The following is a 19,523-nucleotide window of genomic DNA, read 5'->3' on the forward strand; positions in this document are numbered from 1 at the left end:
ATCAAGGTGGAAGTCCAAAAAAAAAAAATCATAAGACAAGAAAATAAAGATGGATGTCACTAAAAGAGGTAAAAAGGGTTTTTAACCTGACTGGATGAACTCTGTTGCATTGTCCCCGAGACAGGTTTAAAACCAGTTTGTCTCATATGTTCACAGACAGCGGCAGTTGTTAAACTCTGCAATGCAAAAATATTTTATCACTAATTCCCACAAAAATGTGAACTGAGAGCACACAGAATAAATGATCTAAAAAGCCAGTTTGACAGATCCACCAGAATCCTGACCCAGTCACTGACGGACCAGCAACACACCAGGAGTTAAGTCAATGAAAAAAACCCTTTTAACAACTCAGGGACTGTTAAAGAGTACATGACAGCAGAGGCTTTAGATTTATTGCTATTTAAAAGTGAAATAAGAGAAAAGAGGAAACATGTTTTATTGTTTTTCTAAAAGCAAACTCGGTTTTTTTTTTGTATGCCTGTTTCAAAAAAAACTTTTTTTATTTTTAAACGCAAATTTTATTTTACTAAATTGTAGAAAACACGAATCAAGCATTTTGTATTATAAATTTCTTATGATATCAATTTTCTAACCAACTTTTTGTAGACCCTGCTGGATTTTTATTGAAGACAACTGCAATGAGAAATGCAGCGCTTTAATAAATTTTAGGACCGAAAAAAAAAAAAGGATCAAATTTGAAATATGTCTAAGGTTTAATTCTCCGTAGGGACTACAAAAATAAATGTGCTATTTAAAAGTAATACGTGTTCTGTGTGACTACCAACCAGTTACAGCAAGTTAAAGAACACAATCGACAGAGAAGAACTCTAGAAAATAAAAGCTACTTTTCTTGAAAGCCCAGAACTTCTGAAATCTTTACACTTACACACACACACACACACACAAACCACTTCCCTCAAAGTCCTCAGCTGATTGCCCAGTCAAAAGTTCACATTCTAAAACCTTCTATGAAACAAAGATTCTTGCAAAGAACAAACAGAAAATACCAACCAGGATGGCCAATATGCCAACCATAATGTCCAAATGAGCTCTGAAATGTTCCATTCTTGTTTAGTAACAACAGGGAATTATCTCATGTGAGCAGACAACTTCAGTAAATTGAGCAGCTGTTCACATGTCCCTACACCCTACAGCTCCTCACTCTGTGCAACGTCAAACTGTTACTAAACTGCTTATCAGAACATCGACCTCCATTTACACCTGCAGGGGATCCTGTCCCTTTCCTACTCACCATGCTGGTTTCAGAACAGCGGCTTGTCAAAGACTGACAGGGTGCACCTGTCCAATCCCCCTGATCACCCTCCTGGCCCTGTGTGTGCACACACACACACACACACACACACATGATTCAGCACACGAACAAGAAAACCATGCAGCATTTAGTTAATAATTAAGCCGATTCAACAGAGCATTCACACACATGCAGAGGCTGGAGTCTGGTGAATGATTGTGTGTTTACCTTCTACAAGGACGTATTCAAAGCAATCGCCAGTTCCAGCGGTGGTGAAACAACCTTCTCACCCTGCAGACACAACACAGAGAATTATTTATACTTATGAAATAATTAACACAGCGGAACACAACGCGTGTCATCAGCAGCTACAAGGCAATGTACTACACAGAAGTGCAGAAGTGTAAACTTAAAGCAACCAACAAGGCCACCAGTTGCTATTGATCAGAGTGGATATGGTACATATCCAGTCTAATATGTTCTGAGAAATCATCAGAAAGAAATCAATTCTCTGCATTCCTGCGCTGTTCGCTTTTCCGTAGTTTGTATGCAGCTGTACCAGTCTGTGTATCTCCCTCCGCTGCTAGGAACGTGAAAGGCGTCATGTCAATGATGAGCAGGACAGACACCGTTCGCTTATCTTCCTGCAGCCGACCATTGTCCCTGTGCAACACATCCTCACATTTCCATCTGTCTGTTAACTAAAACTACACCCACTGATGATAACACAGGGACAATAGGGCCGTCTGTGACTGTGCGGTTTATTTGCAAGACAAAAACACTTTTCGTATTAGTAGACGCTCTTCTTAACCCCCCCTCTGCTGGTAAACACACTGTATCTGTACCTGCTCTGCCCTGACTCAACTCCCCTGGGTGGCCCTGATCTGCATGCACGAAGCTTTCCAAACGGAGCAGTCAACCCAGGAAAAAAAAAAAAAAAGATGGGGGGGNGAGAGAAAAGAGAAGGAAACAAAATCTTATTTTTATGGTAAAGTGGGAAGTGACTGTGGGGCACTATCACAGGTGAATTTGAATAAAAGCATTAAAGCGTATCCAAATATAAAGAAGAAAAGAAAATATAAAGGCTTTTCCCCACTGTTCTTTTTTTTTTTTTTTTTTTTTTGCCTTTAACATTAGGCAGTCAAAACTGTGGCCAGGCATTTGAACGAGTGTATATCTAAAGCAGAGTGAACAGAGATAAAAATGTCCCGGCCCAACTTGTTCAGTTTCAGCATTAATTATGATTTAAATGCCCTTGTTGAAAACACAAGTCAACATGCAGCCCGCTCTGAACTCTGCTGAGGGTTGAACAATCAGCGAAAATGGACCATTCCCTCATAACTACCCTATTATTGTGATTCATTACACTTCAATTAACATATCATCAATGGAATCGTAAATCAATGGCGAGTGGTGACAAATGACAGATATTTTCAGTTTCAAACTACTAAACATCATTAATTCCCATCACCTGAAAGAGCCCCAGGAGCTAAATGAGTTTACCCAATGCATAACATCCATTTAGATAAATGTTCCATCATTTTAATGATGGAACATTTGAATTGGTGAGAAAAGCCAACAACAGGATCATGATAGCAGCTGTACGCCTTTTCTCCTTGTAATATAATGCCCATCTTGTAATACCTAAACAGATAATTGTCTCCATTTCAAACAGCACAAGGCGGTAATATTGCCATTTAGAACAGTGGGGGTGCGGAGATCGCAGGGTGAGGATAAACAAGCACACGCTGCTTCGCCCGGTTGGGAAAAACCGAGCCCATCACACACTCCCGCATTGAGATTTTAGGGAATAGAGCAACTCCTGGTTGAGATAATTACCCACCTAGGTGGGTTATGTGCATGCTCAGTCAGAGGCCTAAGCTAAAAATATGAATCAAAATGCAACAATTTCAAAAGACAAAAGAAACCGACGAGCATTTTCCAAGCTTCTTGTGTCAATTCTTCAGATAATGTTGTATGTCGATTGTGTTAAATAAAGTGGAAAATAGAAAAAACAAATGACTTTTGACAAAGAAATATCGTGTAGCAGTTACAAAGCATTTGTCTGTAACAGATAACCAAGCATTAGTTATACTTGTAGAAAATCAGATGATCCACATACGTTGTTCTATTCTCTATGCAAATACCACAAGAGTCATCGTAGCTGTGAGGGAAAACACACACACACACAAACTGCCTATTTTCAGTGGAAATGTAAAATCAGAAGGGTTTTTTGCTATGGTAATGAACCGCCGTGGTTACATCTAAGCGGGAACAGACTCATTGTATTCTGTCCACAAACCTGTGAAGTGGACTTACCTATTCGTGAAGGGGTCGCAGCTTCACAATATGCTCTCTAGTCCCAGATATGTTATCAGTGCCTTTGGCTTTGTTGAAAGATTGCATGTTCAAAATATGAATTAATACCCCTCCACTGAAACGTACCCAATCCCAACAAAAAGCCTGCATTCACTGTGGACAGCTCTTCAGCTCCTCTAATGGACAGGCTAGCCTCTCTCTTCACACCGAGCAGACAAAAACCATGAGGGCCCATGAATATTTACCACTAAGTAAAGTTATTCCATTAATTACTCTAAGCATGCTTAATACTGTATCTGCGGCTACTTCTGTGGCAGCTTGTTAATGAACCTTCACAAATCATTACCATATTAATTAATGCTCAGCTCAATGGCTGTCAATGGGAGGCTGCCAGAGTTGTATCCTGGTTCTTTGCAGTCCATTCCTGGATGTTTAGACCACTTAGTATCCAAATAAATCTAGTGTCTATTTATCAAGCTAGCACCAAACACTGCGTCTGAATAAAAAAAAAAAAAAGTATGATCCTGGTTCAGCACACCTCATGGCTGGTAGATCTCTATTAAGGGCGTTGTGTAAATAAAAAGAGGGCGTAGGAGGGTCCTAGCTCTGTGGAGTCAGTCATATCAACATGCAGGGTCATTGTTGTTTGTTTTTAGGGTGTGTGCATGATATTTTCCAAGTAAGTGTCTGCGCTCCAAAAACACAGGAAAATCTAAAGCATGACTCACTTCTCAACAAATGCAGCTGCTTACTGTATGATATGATCTGCACGGCACATTATTTTCTCCTTCTTTTCCTTCTGGCCTTTCATGCAAAAGAAAGACGGATTAAAATTAAAAACATTACTAAATCTCATAAATCCTGAAAAACACCTTCTTTCTTTATTCTTCTTTCTGACTTGATTGGCGGCACCCAAGAGTAATATTGTAAAACCAAAACAGACTGTAAACAACAGCACTTTCTGACACGCACACAGACTTGGAACCCACCAATTAAACCGAGTACAATCCGGCCCGCCTTTATTCTGGCAGGTTTTTTTTTTTCTTCATGTTTTTCTGAGCTCAAAAGGCAATAGTGCAGTCTGGTGAATGTCAGACCTGTCTGATGCCCTAGTTTCTATGGCCCAGCCCTCACATTTTGCTGAGCTAAGAACAAACTACGCAGACGGTTTTGCCACTCAATTACCAACTAAAAGGAATTTCCCTCTTACATCAACACAAGGAGGGACTCACGTTTCTTTATACTATTAGAATGAACTTAAAAATGCTCAATAATGTAGACAGAGAATACACAGCACTCTTAGAAAATTCTTAACTGCTAAGTGTGGGGCCCAAATGCTTTCTTGTAAAAAAAAAAAATCAAAACTACTGTGGGTCAGGCTAAACAATGTGAAAAAAGGCCCTACTTTAACCATATTAGATCAGCACAGTGAACATGATCTAATTTTATTTTAATATTCAGCCCCTTTTCACCTTGTCAAGTAGGACAACTGACAAACCTCTTCTCCAACTATAGTAAATTTGTGGGTTATCACTATCAATAAGCTGTAGATTCTGTTTTCAACACAAATAATAAAACCAAATTTTCTCTGAAAATAGTTAGAGTTATTGCAGGTGTCTCAAACCCACCTAAATGTTGTAGTGGGTGTCTACAACCCGTCTCAAGTGCCCTAGAGCTGTAACTTGACGCCTGCACAGAAGCTCCTCTACGACGGAAAACATGTTCAGGTCTAAAAGTTACGCCAATAATAAATAATTGATTAAAAAAAAAAAGTCTGGTACAAATCGGCCTAGCTTCATTTCAAAAGGGCTAGCTCAGTAAAATTATAAACACAATGCTGGCTGCCAAAATGGATACAAAGCGGGCTGAGGAGGATATGATATGGGTAGAGATGGGCTTCAAAATAAGTGCATGGCCTAGAATGTAGTTTTGTAAGCTGTGCACAGGAAAATACGCTGTGATTTTCAAAAAATGGCTGCAGAAAGTGAAGCTACAAGGCTTGCTGGTCACAAAATTCATACAATTCTGTGGGACTGCAATGAAACATTTGCGTATTTTGTCAGATTTTTCTTGCACTTTTGAGTCACCAACTAGTCACCAACAGTTGCAGCCCTGTGAGAAACTACCTAAAGACAAGATCTGCTGCTGCTTCAACATGGGGAGAATGTTTTGGCCCAATCTCAGGTCCTTCACTTGAACGTACACTTCCCTCTTACAATATGACAGGCAAGGTATGTGATCTTTTGTGAAAATCAAGTTCTTGAGACCAAGCAGCTGTCCTAATGGGCCTAAGCTTTCATGCAGAATGGCCAGTTTAATGGTTCCCAAACTTTCCAGCTTTTGATCCATAAAGTAAAAGTTGCAGAGACTCGTGACCCTGACCACTGCTGGTTCAAGTATACAAACATTGCTAATGAGCCATCTAACAATGAGCCTCGCCAACCATTTTATAATTGTTTTTCATTTATTTCAGGACATGCTTTTTATATCTCTTTATAACAGTTTAGGCTGAATACGTCACTGGAAAAAAATGTTAAAGTTCATTTGATTTTTGTCAATCTTCTCAAGACCCCCCACTAAGTGGTTCACAACCCAGAGTGGTGTCCTGACCCCAACTACAGGAACCACTGGGCCAGATGACCAATAAGTTGGTAACCCCATAAGAAAAGAGACACCTTACTCTTTCAAAAAAAATGTGTAGGGCCAAGTGCAACCCTGCAACTTCAAATAATAAAAAAAATAAACGCTTATTGCACATGAACTTGTACACAGTCTTTGAAGCAGATGCAGGCACCCTTACAGCACATAAATCTTTGCATACATGTAAACTAAGCAATTTGCTGTTCTACTGCTGGTAACTGTAGTCAACCTATTGCTATCCACACACGGTACTTGTCAATTACGTAAAAACACTCTTGTGTAAAACACATCCACCTGACGTTCCATAAAAAGCAAAGAAAGACAGAGAAAAAGAAGAAAAGATTGTGTGTGGGAAAAATCAACAATTCATTTGACTTACCAAACAGGCTTCCAACATGTTCACAAAACTTCACATTGATTCAGATTCCCTCCGAGCACCAAATGTTTGAAATCCACTTGTGAAGAAGAAGAGAAAGCTGCAGGCGTAAGTGGCAGGTAGAGAGTAGCTGAAGTAGTGTGTGAAAGTTGAGTGTTTCACATGTGCATGTGTATGAGCGAGAGAAAGAGGGAGAGAGAAAGAGAACTTGAGCCCAGACCGCGGTGCTGAGAGGGACCAGAGGTATGTGGTCAAAACACAACAAAAGCCGGTGCCTTGCTCTAGATTAAATATGCAGGAAGAGGCCCTTTTGCATAAACACAAACACTCGGTCAAGGAAGAACTGGCACAGAGCGGATGCCTGCTGAGAATCCTACCTGTCCTGGCCTCCTTTAATTAGACTGGAGCAGGCAGAGCGAACGAACACTGACACGGTCACAGAAGACAGAAGCAAAGATGAGAGAAAAAAATCTTAACCTAGAGACACCTTTCATGAACTTTTACTTTCTTGTGTATAATTGAAATATGTGCCCCATTTTGGATATTTAATAGCATTCAAAAGGGTATTGCACATTTGAACAAATATTTCAAATCGAATAACTTTGTAAAAAGGCTGATAAAATGATGGGGGCCAGGATCTCATTTTAATTACCAAAATGGGGCCCTGATTTCTGATGGCTCAGGTTCAATAAGCACACCTCACCTCTGATCTCTGTTGTTTTACATCAGTGCACAGCCGTGTTCAAGAAAAGGTCATTAGAACGTGTCTGTGTAGCATAACAAAACAGACATGCGTTACAACCCAAATATACAGATCACATAAGATATAATATTTATTATAATGGCAATAATTGACAAACAGAATGTATTATCCTCATATGATTTAAACTAAACCCTACCAATATCACTGATTTAATAACAGATGGGTCCCATTGGAAAGACCACAATAGCACAGTGATATGTTTCAAGAAAAAAGATGACAGTCATGTTATGGACATGGAATATTATTACTTGATAATATGGAATAGCATAGTATCATATGTGCTTACTCAAGATTTTATTTTTTGTTTTTTTTCCTGGAGATGTTCCAGATTAACTTCTACTATGTTAAACTATGCATAATAACTATTTTTTTCACTGGCCAACTGATTTAAGTCTTTCTATGCTGATAACAATCTTAGGAAATCAGGGCAGCCGATGGTCGATTTCTTTTCTTTTTTTTCTCTAAACCAATGTGTTTTTGTTCCTTTTGAGAAAATATAACATAATTGCTTAACTTAAACAAACACTTATTTCACAACATTTAGGGCAACTTGGACACATAAAAATTACATGTAGAAAAGCATTCTTGCCAGGAGCCTGGCTGTAGCAGCTGCTGCCGCATCTTTGTTGTCCAATTTATTAACCAGCTGAGTATGCATAGGTACAACTGATAACTGTTTATTTTAAAAAGTGGCCAATATCAACCAATTAATCAGTCAGTTACATCTAGTTAAGGTTGTATTTAGAGCTTTACTTTGTTCCCACTTCTCATTTTTTAATTATTCTTTTGTTTCAAACATTTTAAAGTTACTTGGTTACCAATAACAGCTTTAGAAGCTATAAGAACAAATGCTGTTTTCTTCATTGTACTGCAGAACTGCTGAAGTGTCACATGCACAGAATTTGAGCAACTTCAGTCGATTCATATGTTTTTCATATTAAAATGCAGGCAGCAGATGCTCCGTCTTAAATGACAATTTTTTTTTTTTTTTTTGGACAAAACAAATGACTGGGGCATTTCGAGATAAAAAAAAACTAACAGTTTTATGCCAACTATGAAAATTTCAATTTGAAACAGTTTAATTACAGCCTAAAACTCTAATTAAAACTTTAAATACTACAGTTTAATTAAGTTATGTGGGTCGCTTTTTTTGGTGAGGTTTTTCATTGAAATAATGTCCTCCTTTCAAAAAAGTCCACCTTGTGATTTCTTTATTTATTCCTATATATTATTTCTTGCTACCGGCAGCTATTGCCCAACAACTTTCTTTCTAAAGACTCTCTAATATCCCTTCTCCCCCTCTCCTATTATTCTCCTCACCCGTCTCCATTCCTTTAAGGAGGCGACTGCAGAATTGTACAGAGTGGTGGGGATCACATAAATAAAAAAACAAACAAAAAAAAAACTGCCAGAGATATGAGCCCATCCAGAAAATCTAGAGAGGAGCATCAGATGCTAGGTGACACATACTGAGATGGCCAGTCAGAGACGTAATTTTCATGTGAAACTCTCTCAAATGGATCAGGGGGGAATAAAAACAGGGGAGGCTGGGGGGGGAGGTGACACTAGTTGACAGGAGGGGAGAGACGCGAAGAAATCCAGAGGCGAGAGACAGACATAGAGAAAGGGGAGCAGGAATGAGACCTCTGGAAAATAAACAGGGTGTACGGTTTCAAAGGCGAGGGGGACACAGGCATTCCATTGTTCAAGCCAATTATCAGTGGAAAATAATAACAACAGATGGATCCAGAGCGGCCAACTTGTGCCGGAGCGCCCCGGCGCTGGAGAACAGATGATGAAATGTGAGAGTGCTGTTGGAGGGGCTGGAGATGAGAAGGGGGAGCACTGCCCCTCACACACGCACACACACACACACACACACACCAGATGTGAACTTCCACAAGGACAGCTTAATATGTGCTCTCTGGCCACCACTTGTGCTGCGCGGCTTCAGCAGCGTTTCGGACGATGCCTTGGTCAACACCTCCGCTTGTTAAACGGGGGCATCTGAAGTCACATGATACATATGGCTCCCGTGTTCCTGCGTAATAAATTCAAATCTGTGCATTCCTTCCTTGTTCAACAAAGTGGGGTCACATGCTTGTTGCTTTGACAATATGTAGCACTTGGAATTGAGATAAATTTCCTCATCTTTCTCTGGCCCGGATTTTCTTTTATTCAAATTAGCGCGTATCCCCGATGACCTGTTGTGATGTTCTCATTTGATGTCTTACAGCAACCCTAATGCTCACAGACAGGCACATGCAGCAGTGCAGTGGAGAGACAGACCTCATTGACTCTGGCTTCATTCATGGATCGCTCATATCAGCCACAGACTGACAGGCGGGGAAGGAGGGGGGGCTGCAACCTTAAAACAAAACCAATCCTCAGTGCGCCTTGTCAAGGGTGGGAGATGTCTGCAGATACCCGTACAAAAGATATGCCCTTCCTTTTCACAAGAAAAGAGAAGTTTTCGTTTCATTAACTCCACACTAAAGCGTAATTATCTCCCTATAGACCTTAATCACCAACAGAAAGATAACAGAACAAAAAGCAGTTTCTTCTTCAGTCATTAAAGTTGTTGTTCCTTTTTCTTTCCTCCACACTTTATTTGAGTCCATCAAACAACACAAAGATTAATAAGGGGTTTGAGTAAAATGTGCTTTTCAAAAATTGCTAGTTGCAGAAGCTGATTTGCCTTGAATGTGTCATCTTGTTTTCTTTTCTTTTTTTTTTTTTTGTTATCATCAGTCTGTTTGACCCGTTGACCAACGAGGGCCAGAGGTGAAAAAAACAGTTTTAATAAAAATGTTTGAAATGAAATCAGGCTAAAGACCGAGACACCACTTTAGAATTGTACATAATCTAAATGACTAACATTGCTTGGAGGAGCTTGTGATATTATACTCCAAATGACAAATCCCTGGAGGAACGTAGTGGAGGATTTCTACTTTTTCTATTTTTTGCCTAGATTTAATTAGCTTATGTGAAATAATTGCCATTAGCAAATCTTGTCAAATGGGGTTGAGGCATTTCTTTAAAAAAAAAAAAGGAAAAAAAAACAGTTTTGTACGATGAGGAGACAAAGGGTTTTCAAACAGGAACTGGTGAGCCATCAGTCGTTTAGTGCACTGACACTGAGGTCGAGTTAATTAGACTATTGTCATTTTAATCAGAACAGCTTGACGGCCATCACTTCCTGAAAAAGTGAGTGGACTTTAAACAGCCGAGAGTTGGGTTTTTTTGTTGGTGTGCTGGTGTGTACTGTATATGCGTATGTGTTGGACCCGAGGTGTCAACCAGCCATGGGTTAAGGAGTATGGTTTGGTTCTCTCACATGCTTAGAACAATAATGAGCTGGAGACGCACCGAGGAAACAAAGGAGCCTGGAGGATCACCGGGGGAAACCCCTCTCCTCTGTTCCACTCATGTCTCTGTTCATTTGAAAATAATTTAAATATCAAATATTTGAAATTATTTGCTTCTCCCTGGCTATCAAATGTTGAACAGGGAGTCTCTCAAGTCTGCCATTATGCTCTTTACCAACATTTAAAACATATATAATGTAACTTTATTTTCTAGGTGCTTACCATTATAGGAATTTCCATATTTTATAAACAGAATTTGAAGATTATAATAACAAACCAACAATGAAATAAATGATGTATCAAACCCTTCCCGAGTGTCACTATTTAAATGAAAACTGACAAAGACTGGATTTAACCTGCTTTAGGATCCCATGATCAAAGTCTCTTTGTGCCAATTGTGGTTAAAAGACAAAAAGTTAAAGAAAGAAGGGGAAAGGCAGTGCCAATGTTATTTTGAGTTTAGCCACCAGCCCTGAGAGCAAGATTTAAGAGTTGGGAGGCTGCCAGTGGAGCTCTGCCAGTCAGCAGAGGTTGATAAAGGAACCAGCTCAATATTAACATCAAAACATCTTTGCAACTTCTCCCCTGGCTGCAGTTCAGGTCATACGTGGACAAGGTGACAAAGGAGACCCAGAGACCAACGCTGCTGAAACTTCCCCGTGTGGCGTGGCCGTCAGCCTCGGGGCAGATCTGGACGATGACATTTGCAGAACAAAGTGGACTACAGCAATATTTCATATTCACTAAGCTCAAGGGAAACGGCATTAAAAGAGGCTAAAGCAGCCCCGCCATATTTGACTCCTCACCACTGCTACAACGGCTGTTTATGATTAAATTTATGGTTCCGTAAGATCATCAATTTTAACATTAGCCATTAATATTTCACAAGGATTTAATATTAATCTGATCAGAAATTATCTTCCTTCAATAATTCAATATACACATTAATAATGCAAAAAAATAGGATGTTCTGCGTAGTTGAGAGGAAAATACTGGAGACATTTATCCAGTAGATGTGAGAAAATAAAACCAAAAAACGCCCTAACAAAACACCAAAGAGGTAAATACAGAATAGCAGCGACAAAAAGTGCCAGTAGCCAATAAGAACCATCTGAAGCAAAGTAACACATTAGAATGGAAAACTAAAATGTGCTAAATAAGAATTATGACAACCTTCTTGTTTTATCTTAATCTGATTTGTAATCCAAGTTTAAATAGACCGAGTAACCAGGGATTGTTGTATTCACTAGTGCTGAAAAAGAAGAAAGACAGTGAAGCCTCTGTGCCATTAAAAGCTGTGCACTTCCCAAGTTCCTCTGCTGGAGACTTACAGGGATTAGATGCTGAAATAAAGGCCTAATCTTTATTTGACAGGGAAGCCGATCTCTGACTCCGTGGTCAACCCCTTGCGGTAGGCCCCACTCTCTCACAACCAACTTTCACCGCTACTAACCTCTGGCTCATTTAAAACTACATTTAGGCTGCATACTGTTCCCTGTATGAGGTCTCAATCTAATTATCATGTAAAAAAAAATAGAGCCTTTTTTTAATTGAAGTATGCAATGGCTCAGTGCTCTGAAGACTTATTCTGCAAATTATTTTTCATATTATAGGTTACTGTCTTACCTGTGTGGAAGTGCACTTTGATGATCTTATTCTTTCTTTCCTTATTGTTTTTCAAAATCAAACTGACTTCCAAGTGCAGTTCAATGACAGAAAGCGATATATCATAGAGATGTATAGTGGAGACTGATAAACTATTAATCGAGGTGCTGGACAATGGCATTAGCTAAATTTAAACACAAAGTGACAAGGCATCAAATAAGTCTCTCTTATTCCTTAAATGATTCATTACAGGAAGGTGATTTTGAACAGAAGTGAGAGTCACGTATTCTGTTTAATGACACTGTGTGTGTTATAGTGGTCACAGATGTCACTGTTTGGACTGGCAATCCGTCACTATGTTTAACCCTGTCAGATGGTGTCTGGGGCCTCCTCCTGCCTCACCGTGTCTCTGAGTCAATCAGCTCCTAATTTAACCCTAAGAATCACAGCCAACGATGTAGAAAAAGTCAAAAGAGAGACAGGAGTGGAATATTTTGTGAGGTAAACCATAATTCTGAAGGATAGAGAAATAGAATAAACCTAAAAGGATGTTATTTTGATTCAGTACAATGCTTCTTCTCATAGACATAGTTGTTAGTGCTGTGACCTTGTTAGGTCTCTGTTAATGTAGGCTGCAAAGTCATTTATTCATACAAGCCAGTCTGTTGCTCTGAATTAAAAAAGGGTGACGGAAGGTTTCAGCTAACCTGTTGCTGGGTTGTATCAGATCCCAACACACAGTTGTCACCATATGGTCCTTTTTTAAAATAAATAAATAAATAAGCATTTTATATGCCTTCTTGAGCGAGACGTTTCGTCCACCATCGAATGCTCTGTAATTGTCAGTTTGTTTTGCTCTCAGTGTATCAAAAAAGACAAAACGTGTTTCAGTTGAAAACACTTAAAAAGAGAGAAGATTCGGCTGCGTAGGGAAAGCTGTCTCTCTTTAACTGCAGGGACATTACAACACAGATAAATGTTAAAACAAACTCAACAGTTATCACGTGCAATTTCCCTATGACCAGCCGACAACGGCTTTGTTTGTGTGCTCCACAACCTCCACTCGGTGTTTCTACCTCTCCATATCTCGGCCTCTCTCTTCCTTGTGTTATACCTGGCACACAGCAGCAAACAGAGTTGTATGCAAATACTAAAAGCCATAATGCATTATATTGTTTGGTGTTAACATTTGAATATTTAAATGGTGCGTTTTAGATCTAGATATTCTCATTTCAATTTCCATATACTGTGCATGCTGAATGCGGACAGTTAAGTTTACCCTCATGGCAGGCTGAAAACCTTGGATTTGCATTTTTTCTCCTCAAAATGAGTCGGGCACAGATCATTTGTGTGATTAAGTTCTTGCTGCTTGTTAAAAATGTAAGTTACCTGTGTTTTATAAATGACTGCAATGTGTGGCCCGTGTCAGAGCCATAGAGTTGGATGTGTAAATCACCCACGTACATGTCACTTAACCAAATTGGCAAAGCCGATAAGCCATATTTACATAGCAGTGTTGCTGGGTGTGATTGCTATCAGTAAAACTTCCCCCCTACGCTTTAATGGAAAGTTAGGATATAACTTAGTGAAGGCTACAGCTGCCCTCAGGAAAATGGCTCAATTACACCTGTGGATATAAACACTCATATGGCTGTCAGAGGTAAACAGATGTGGGGTGACAGGCTGTAATACGTACTCAGTCAAGCAGCTGTTGTTACAACTTCATTTATTCACTCACTCTGATGATGGATTCCCGTTTCTCTCTCCGCGGCTCAACATCAAGCCACACTATTTGCTTACGGGGCAGAGGCTACGCGCAGATTAGGCTTCTGAGAATACCAATAACATGTTCATTGTGTAAAGTTAACGCACGTTGTCCTTTTACTGCCACTGTCAAACACAACAATCAGTTCGTGGTTGGCTGCGACTTCATTTTACAGGCCTGCCTGTTCTGCAGCAGAGCAGCACTACAACCACATTTTGGTGCAAATTCCTTTCCGAACTGCAAAAAGACAACACAAGAGCATTCAAAATGTTGTCATGTGATGTTATTTTGTCTCGGCGCTCTGTGCATTTGTACTTACACAGTGTATTGAAAAGGACATCCCCTCTGGCTGTTGTCTCATTGGGAGCCTACCTGTCACACGGCTGATATGACGCTCTTTGAATGCAGTGTGTACATATGATCAGAGTGAACACCCCCACATGACAAAGTGACTGGAGTGTCAAAGCAGCCCACAAACAGGCCTGTCCTTTTCCAGACAGGAAGCTGGGAGCAGCAGAGGCGCTGCCTTGTCTCAACTGCCAGCAGCGCTCGCTGTCTCCCTGCCTCATCACTGCAAACGTGTCTGATGGTGTGCACAAGTCCATGCTGGACGGCTGATTTGATTTCAGCCTCTGTGACACATCTGTTGCTTGTCATGTTGTGTTGTGCCTGTCTGTGAGCCGAGCACAACCGGGGCAAACGTGCTTCTCATGCTTCCTTTCATGTTTACAAACAGGGCTCTCACTCACAAACTGGCCAGCATGGTATGAGTCGTTTGGAAGGTCAGGAGGCCTGAACAGATACGATGAGCATCTGTGCGGTGGTTAATGCTATGAGCCACCGTTTTTTCAAAGCCGACTACCAAAGTATGAGCTGTACAACGATGGGGCTCTGCATTAAAGAAATGCATTATCTACTAACACACATATTCACATTTAACATCTTGAATGAAAGTCAAAAGTAATTCCAGTATTGTGGGTAAAACAGAAAAAAGGTAAAGATCTGGGTCACATTTTCATCCTGTAAGGGTTTCCCTTTTTCTTTACATCACGTCCAGAAAATCAGTTATTTCTCTCTCCTGTCTGATTAGGACAATTTATGAGAGTTGTAAATCAAATCTGTATCAGGTGTGCCATCTACACACTGTGTTCTTTATGGGCCTTTAAACCACTTTTAGGAGTATTAAAAAAAAGAAATAAAAAATTATCAAATTCAAGTCAAGCAGGAGTTCCACTGTCAGCTTAAATGCACAAGCAATGACCATGGCTAATTGGATACATCCAATCCATCCATCTATGAAGTACACATGCTATATCAGCGAAAATCAAATGACAGTGTTTCACTTAGTGAGAGCAGCCCAGCACCACAGGAGCAGAAAGGTATTTAATAATGGAATGCTGCAGTAGCTTAGGAGTGGTAAATTTACAATTCACATTTCTGTGTCCTTGTCTGTCCAATTAATATTCAAAAGTGCCATGTAATTACAAGTTTAGGATTCATTTCCATGCACAGCACCGTTGCAACTGTAAATTGCTTCAAAAAGTTCTGCTGTGGGAGTTTGTTTTTTTTCCACTCACAGCTTTTTTTTTTTTCCTATTCATCTGATTGCATTTTTATTTAAATATTTTGATTAACAAAACATTTTGATAAAAACTAAAGTAAAAAAAAAAGACAAAACTAAGGTTTGTGTGAATAATTTGCATGAGTATCAAACCCCAGCCTGTTATGTAAATGCAATCCTTCTTAAGAGGGTGGGGAAAAATTTGAGATGGCTCATTTACATTGTCAAATGACACAATGCTCAGACTTTCCATTTACTATCAAACTGTTTTTGCAGACATATTAACCTGGAAATGATCATGGTGCGGTTCCTCATTGCTTAGTGAGCATTAAAAATACTGCTGTAAAACAAAATAAAATGGGGCGGAACGGTTTAGGACGTGATCAAACATTGTGAACAACCTCGTCAGACCGCAAGACAACACAGGGCAGAGCAGGAGCAGCAGGGAGTCACTCTGCTTCTGTAGAGCTCTGATATATTCAAAGAGGGATCATTTACTTAGGGCTTGTATCCAAGAATCAGTCTGTCCTTCATTAGCCTCAATCTGACACGGATGTGAACAACATGTTGGCTTGCCACATGAACACAGCCCCTCCTCTGTCTGAACCCCAAACCCTTGACTCCTCTCCCTTCTCTGAGACCTGCACTGCAAATTCCTGTGGAAATATCACAGGTTGTTAGCATTCCACAGAGAATTTTACATGGGTGTACACCCAGGCCTTAATTAGAGACTCTATTTGATAATTCAGCAGCTGGGCTTTATTAAAAAATACGGGTTCACGTTGTTGTTCGGTCACCCTCGGATCCGTGTGACGGAGCCGAGGCCCTGTTTACGCCATGTTGCTGAACACTTCTGTTGCGATTCGGCTGTTCGTGCACTTTTTGAACCCAGGTTTTAGAGGGGATGTTTTTGGAGAAATCCAGCATCGATGTGACATCACACTTGCGCGCTATGGAAGGCTGCAATCAACTTTTTTTTTTTCTGTGATTCAAGGAGTAGATGAACAGCAACGGCGGACAGCGGAGTGCTGTTTGTGCTGCTCACCCTTTTCAATGTGCAGCAGCAACCTAACCTCACTGTCGCTCCAAACAAATGTACGAGTATTCACCATTTTGGATGGAACTGCTTTCATGCTGGAGAGACCGAAGTGTCTGCACACATGAGCATGTCACTGAAATCCAAAAATCCCAGCACCAGCCAGTGACCTGGCATGGAAACTAAAGCAGATTCAGCGGGAACAGGACTTCCAATCAACATCTCTCTAGTTTATATCTCTAACGTTTCCAGGAGATCGTTCACGTGTAATCAGGGCCTGACACGCACTGTGGGCTCAAAGAAAAAAAAAAGTATTTATTGGGTAAATGCTGAGTCAGCATTCAGACTATTGGTTTTTTTGTTCATAGTTTTTTTAAGATACATCTTTTGCAATCAAACTACTTCTGCATGCTTTGTGTTATTTTAACCTAATATCAAAATGCTCAGCACAATCCGGACTGTACTGCTTTGGCTTTTGGTATTTGTAACCTTTTTGCTTTTGAAAATACTTAACTTTATTTACAAAAATGTTCCCTGTAAATATACAGATCTCTTCACTTTCTTCAAAAACAGTTTTCTTTTTGAAATCTACTTCAGCAAACCTGCTCTGTTTTTGTATGCTCCATTTAGCTGTTATTCTAAAATTGCATTTTAGTTACTGTATTGCTGATTTTAGCTTTCAGCAACTGCTTTGCTTATTTAGCTTATAGCTACTATTCAAATGCTTTCAGCTTTGAACAACTGTTTTGCTGGTTTTAGCTCTTTGCTAATGTTCTGCTACTTTTATCATTTTGCTACTGTTCTGCTAATTTTAGCTTTTAGCTGCTGTTCTGCTTATTGTAACGTTTCACTGTTTTGTTTGATTTGGCTTGTGTTCTGCTCATTTGTATGTCTGCTCTCATTGTTTTAGCTTTCGTTCTGCTCGTCTTAACTTCCGTTTTGCTCGTCCTAACTTGAATACTTCCGTTTCAGCTTGTTTAACAAATTTCAGGACAGTCATTTAGCACTTAGCATTCCCACTGCATTTTCACAGGAAATGCAAATTCTTCCAATTTTTTGATGGAAGGTTCATGTAAGATATGTGGGCAGGGCAAAGCCGTTTTTATCCTAGTTTTACAAATTTTAACATTCATATTTGACATGCAACTCTGAATGTCAATTCAAAGTTCTTATTTTAAAAACACATAGATATTTAAAATAGATGGTAATAATAGTAATACTAATAAGAAGAAGATAGTCAAAATGAACAACGACAACACCTAACCTCAACCTAAATGTCAATATAAAATCTGAACTCCATCCACCAAAACCGAACTGAAGAGATGTAAACTCCACCTGACCAAGGTCGACAGGGACTATAAAACAAACAGCAGGTTTAAGGTGAAGTCTTCCCTGCGTGAAGGTTAGCCATGTTTCATGTTTACACTACACTTGCAGCGCAGAGTCTGCCCAGGGTCATTGTTTGTTTTTGAGGTGTTTATACACCACACAAGGTGTAATGACTTCTAGGATAGTCCAGGATTGCAGACATGAGCCGGCTCCTGGCTGCAGTGTTCTGAACTTGACAGGTTCATGGTTAACCTTTAACTGTCTGCACCAATAGGACTCCCACTGACAAGCTGTGTCACTGTCAGCATATTTTTAACATTCAAAACTTGCGTCAATGATCGACTGCATCAGGAAACAAGAAATCGGTTACTATGCAAAACCTTTTTTTTTATCGTTTTGTGGTATTCAAACCACAACAATTTTCATACAATTAAAAAATGAATTAAAAACAAGTTAGTCCAAAAGGTGGCACATGAGCAGCGTTTCTGTTGATGTGACGGTGAGGTACTTACTTTGAACCTTGGCTCCACAGGATGTCACCACTGAAGTCTCCTGGCTGGTGAAGCGAGCAGCAGAGTAGATGGGAAGAAGAAGAGAGGAGGCAGGAGGGAAACACGTGAGGTTGGAGTGGTACAATGGAAAAAAAAAAAAAAGAGAAAGTGGAAATTACTTCAGACACAAAAGTGATAAAAAGTACAAACATACTTTTTTCTGTTGCGTGCACCTCTGAGTTACAGTAAATATGAAAACAGTAGTGATGGGACCAAAAACAGGTCACTGTCAATTAATATTCACTGAAACTAAATTTAGTGTCTGCCTTTAAATATCCATAGACGCATATTTAGCAGCTCAATCAACTCCCTTGATCAAACAAATATTGACACATTTAAAAACTGAAAATGAGTCCAATTTAACTTGGTAATGGCTCTAGCATTTTTTAATTACTGGCTTCTCAAGATTGAATTCCCACAGCACTGTTGGAAAAATATTTATAGACTATATATATTCTGTTTACATGAAAGTCTTCTAAAGCAAGTTAAGAGAAGCCTCTTTGTGATCTGGCTTGATCACAATAATGAACTGCCCTTTTCCAATTATTAAACGTTTCTCTCCACTTTCTCACAGCTGAGCTATGCCACTCAGTGCCCCATGTCCCTTCGCCTTAACTCCTTTCCTCCGTTTGCAAGCACACAAGGAACAAACGGCAAAATGTGTTTCCTGAAAGGGAGGAGAGGTGGAAAAAGCCCATCCTGCCCCCTGAATCACCGCCGCCCCGCCAGAGTCGACGCCACTGGCCTTTCTGCAGAGGCAGCAAAAGTTCCCCGAGAGGGGAGCATCTGCCAACTCAAACAGGGCTCATTCCCCTCTCCGTGGGCCGCCGGCCGCCCATGTGGGCCTGTGCTGGGCTTCCTGAGGGCTCGCTGCAGCTGGAGGACTTTGAATAAAGGTAACAGCAATGTCACAGCTACTGTAAACTTGCTGGGCTGCTCCTGTCAGCAGGACGTTCCC

At 40.0% G+C, this 19,523-nt stretch overlaps 1 protein-coding gene across 6 annotated transcripts in view; it reads right to left on the reverse strand.

Moving 5' to 3' along the window:
- The window catches only part of foxp1b (forkhead box P1b), a 175,265-nt gene that overhangs the window by 107,927 nt on the left and 47,815 nt on the right, over positions 1-19,523 (reverse strand). For 3 of the 6 annotated variants that reach the window (XM_037975527.1, XM_037975524.1, XM_037975522.1), the window contains 2 exons: positions 18,527-18,570; positions 1,481-1,543 (listed from right to left, as the gene is read on the reverse strand). The gene's annotated coding sequence lies outside the window, so the exon portion shown is untranslated. Of the gene's footprint in view, positions 1-1,252; positions 1,331-1,480; positions 1,544-6,590; positions 6,709-18,526; positions 18,571-19,523 lie in introns of those variants that run through there. The other 3 variants (XM_037975525.1, XM_037975523.1, XM_017435840.3) reach the window with 2 other exon arrangements.

The sequence above is a fragment of the Kryptolebias marmoratus genome, linkage group LG4 (genome assembly GCF_001649575.2).
Source record: "Kryptolebias marmoratus isolate JLee-2015 linkage group LG4, ASM164957v2, whole genome shotgun sequence".
Lineage (NCBI taxonomy): Eukaryota > Metazoa > Chordata > Actinopteri > Cyprinodontiformes > Rivulidae > Kryptolebias > Kryptolebias marmoratus.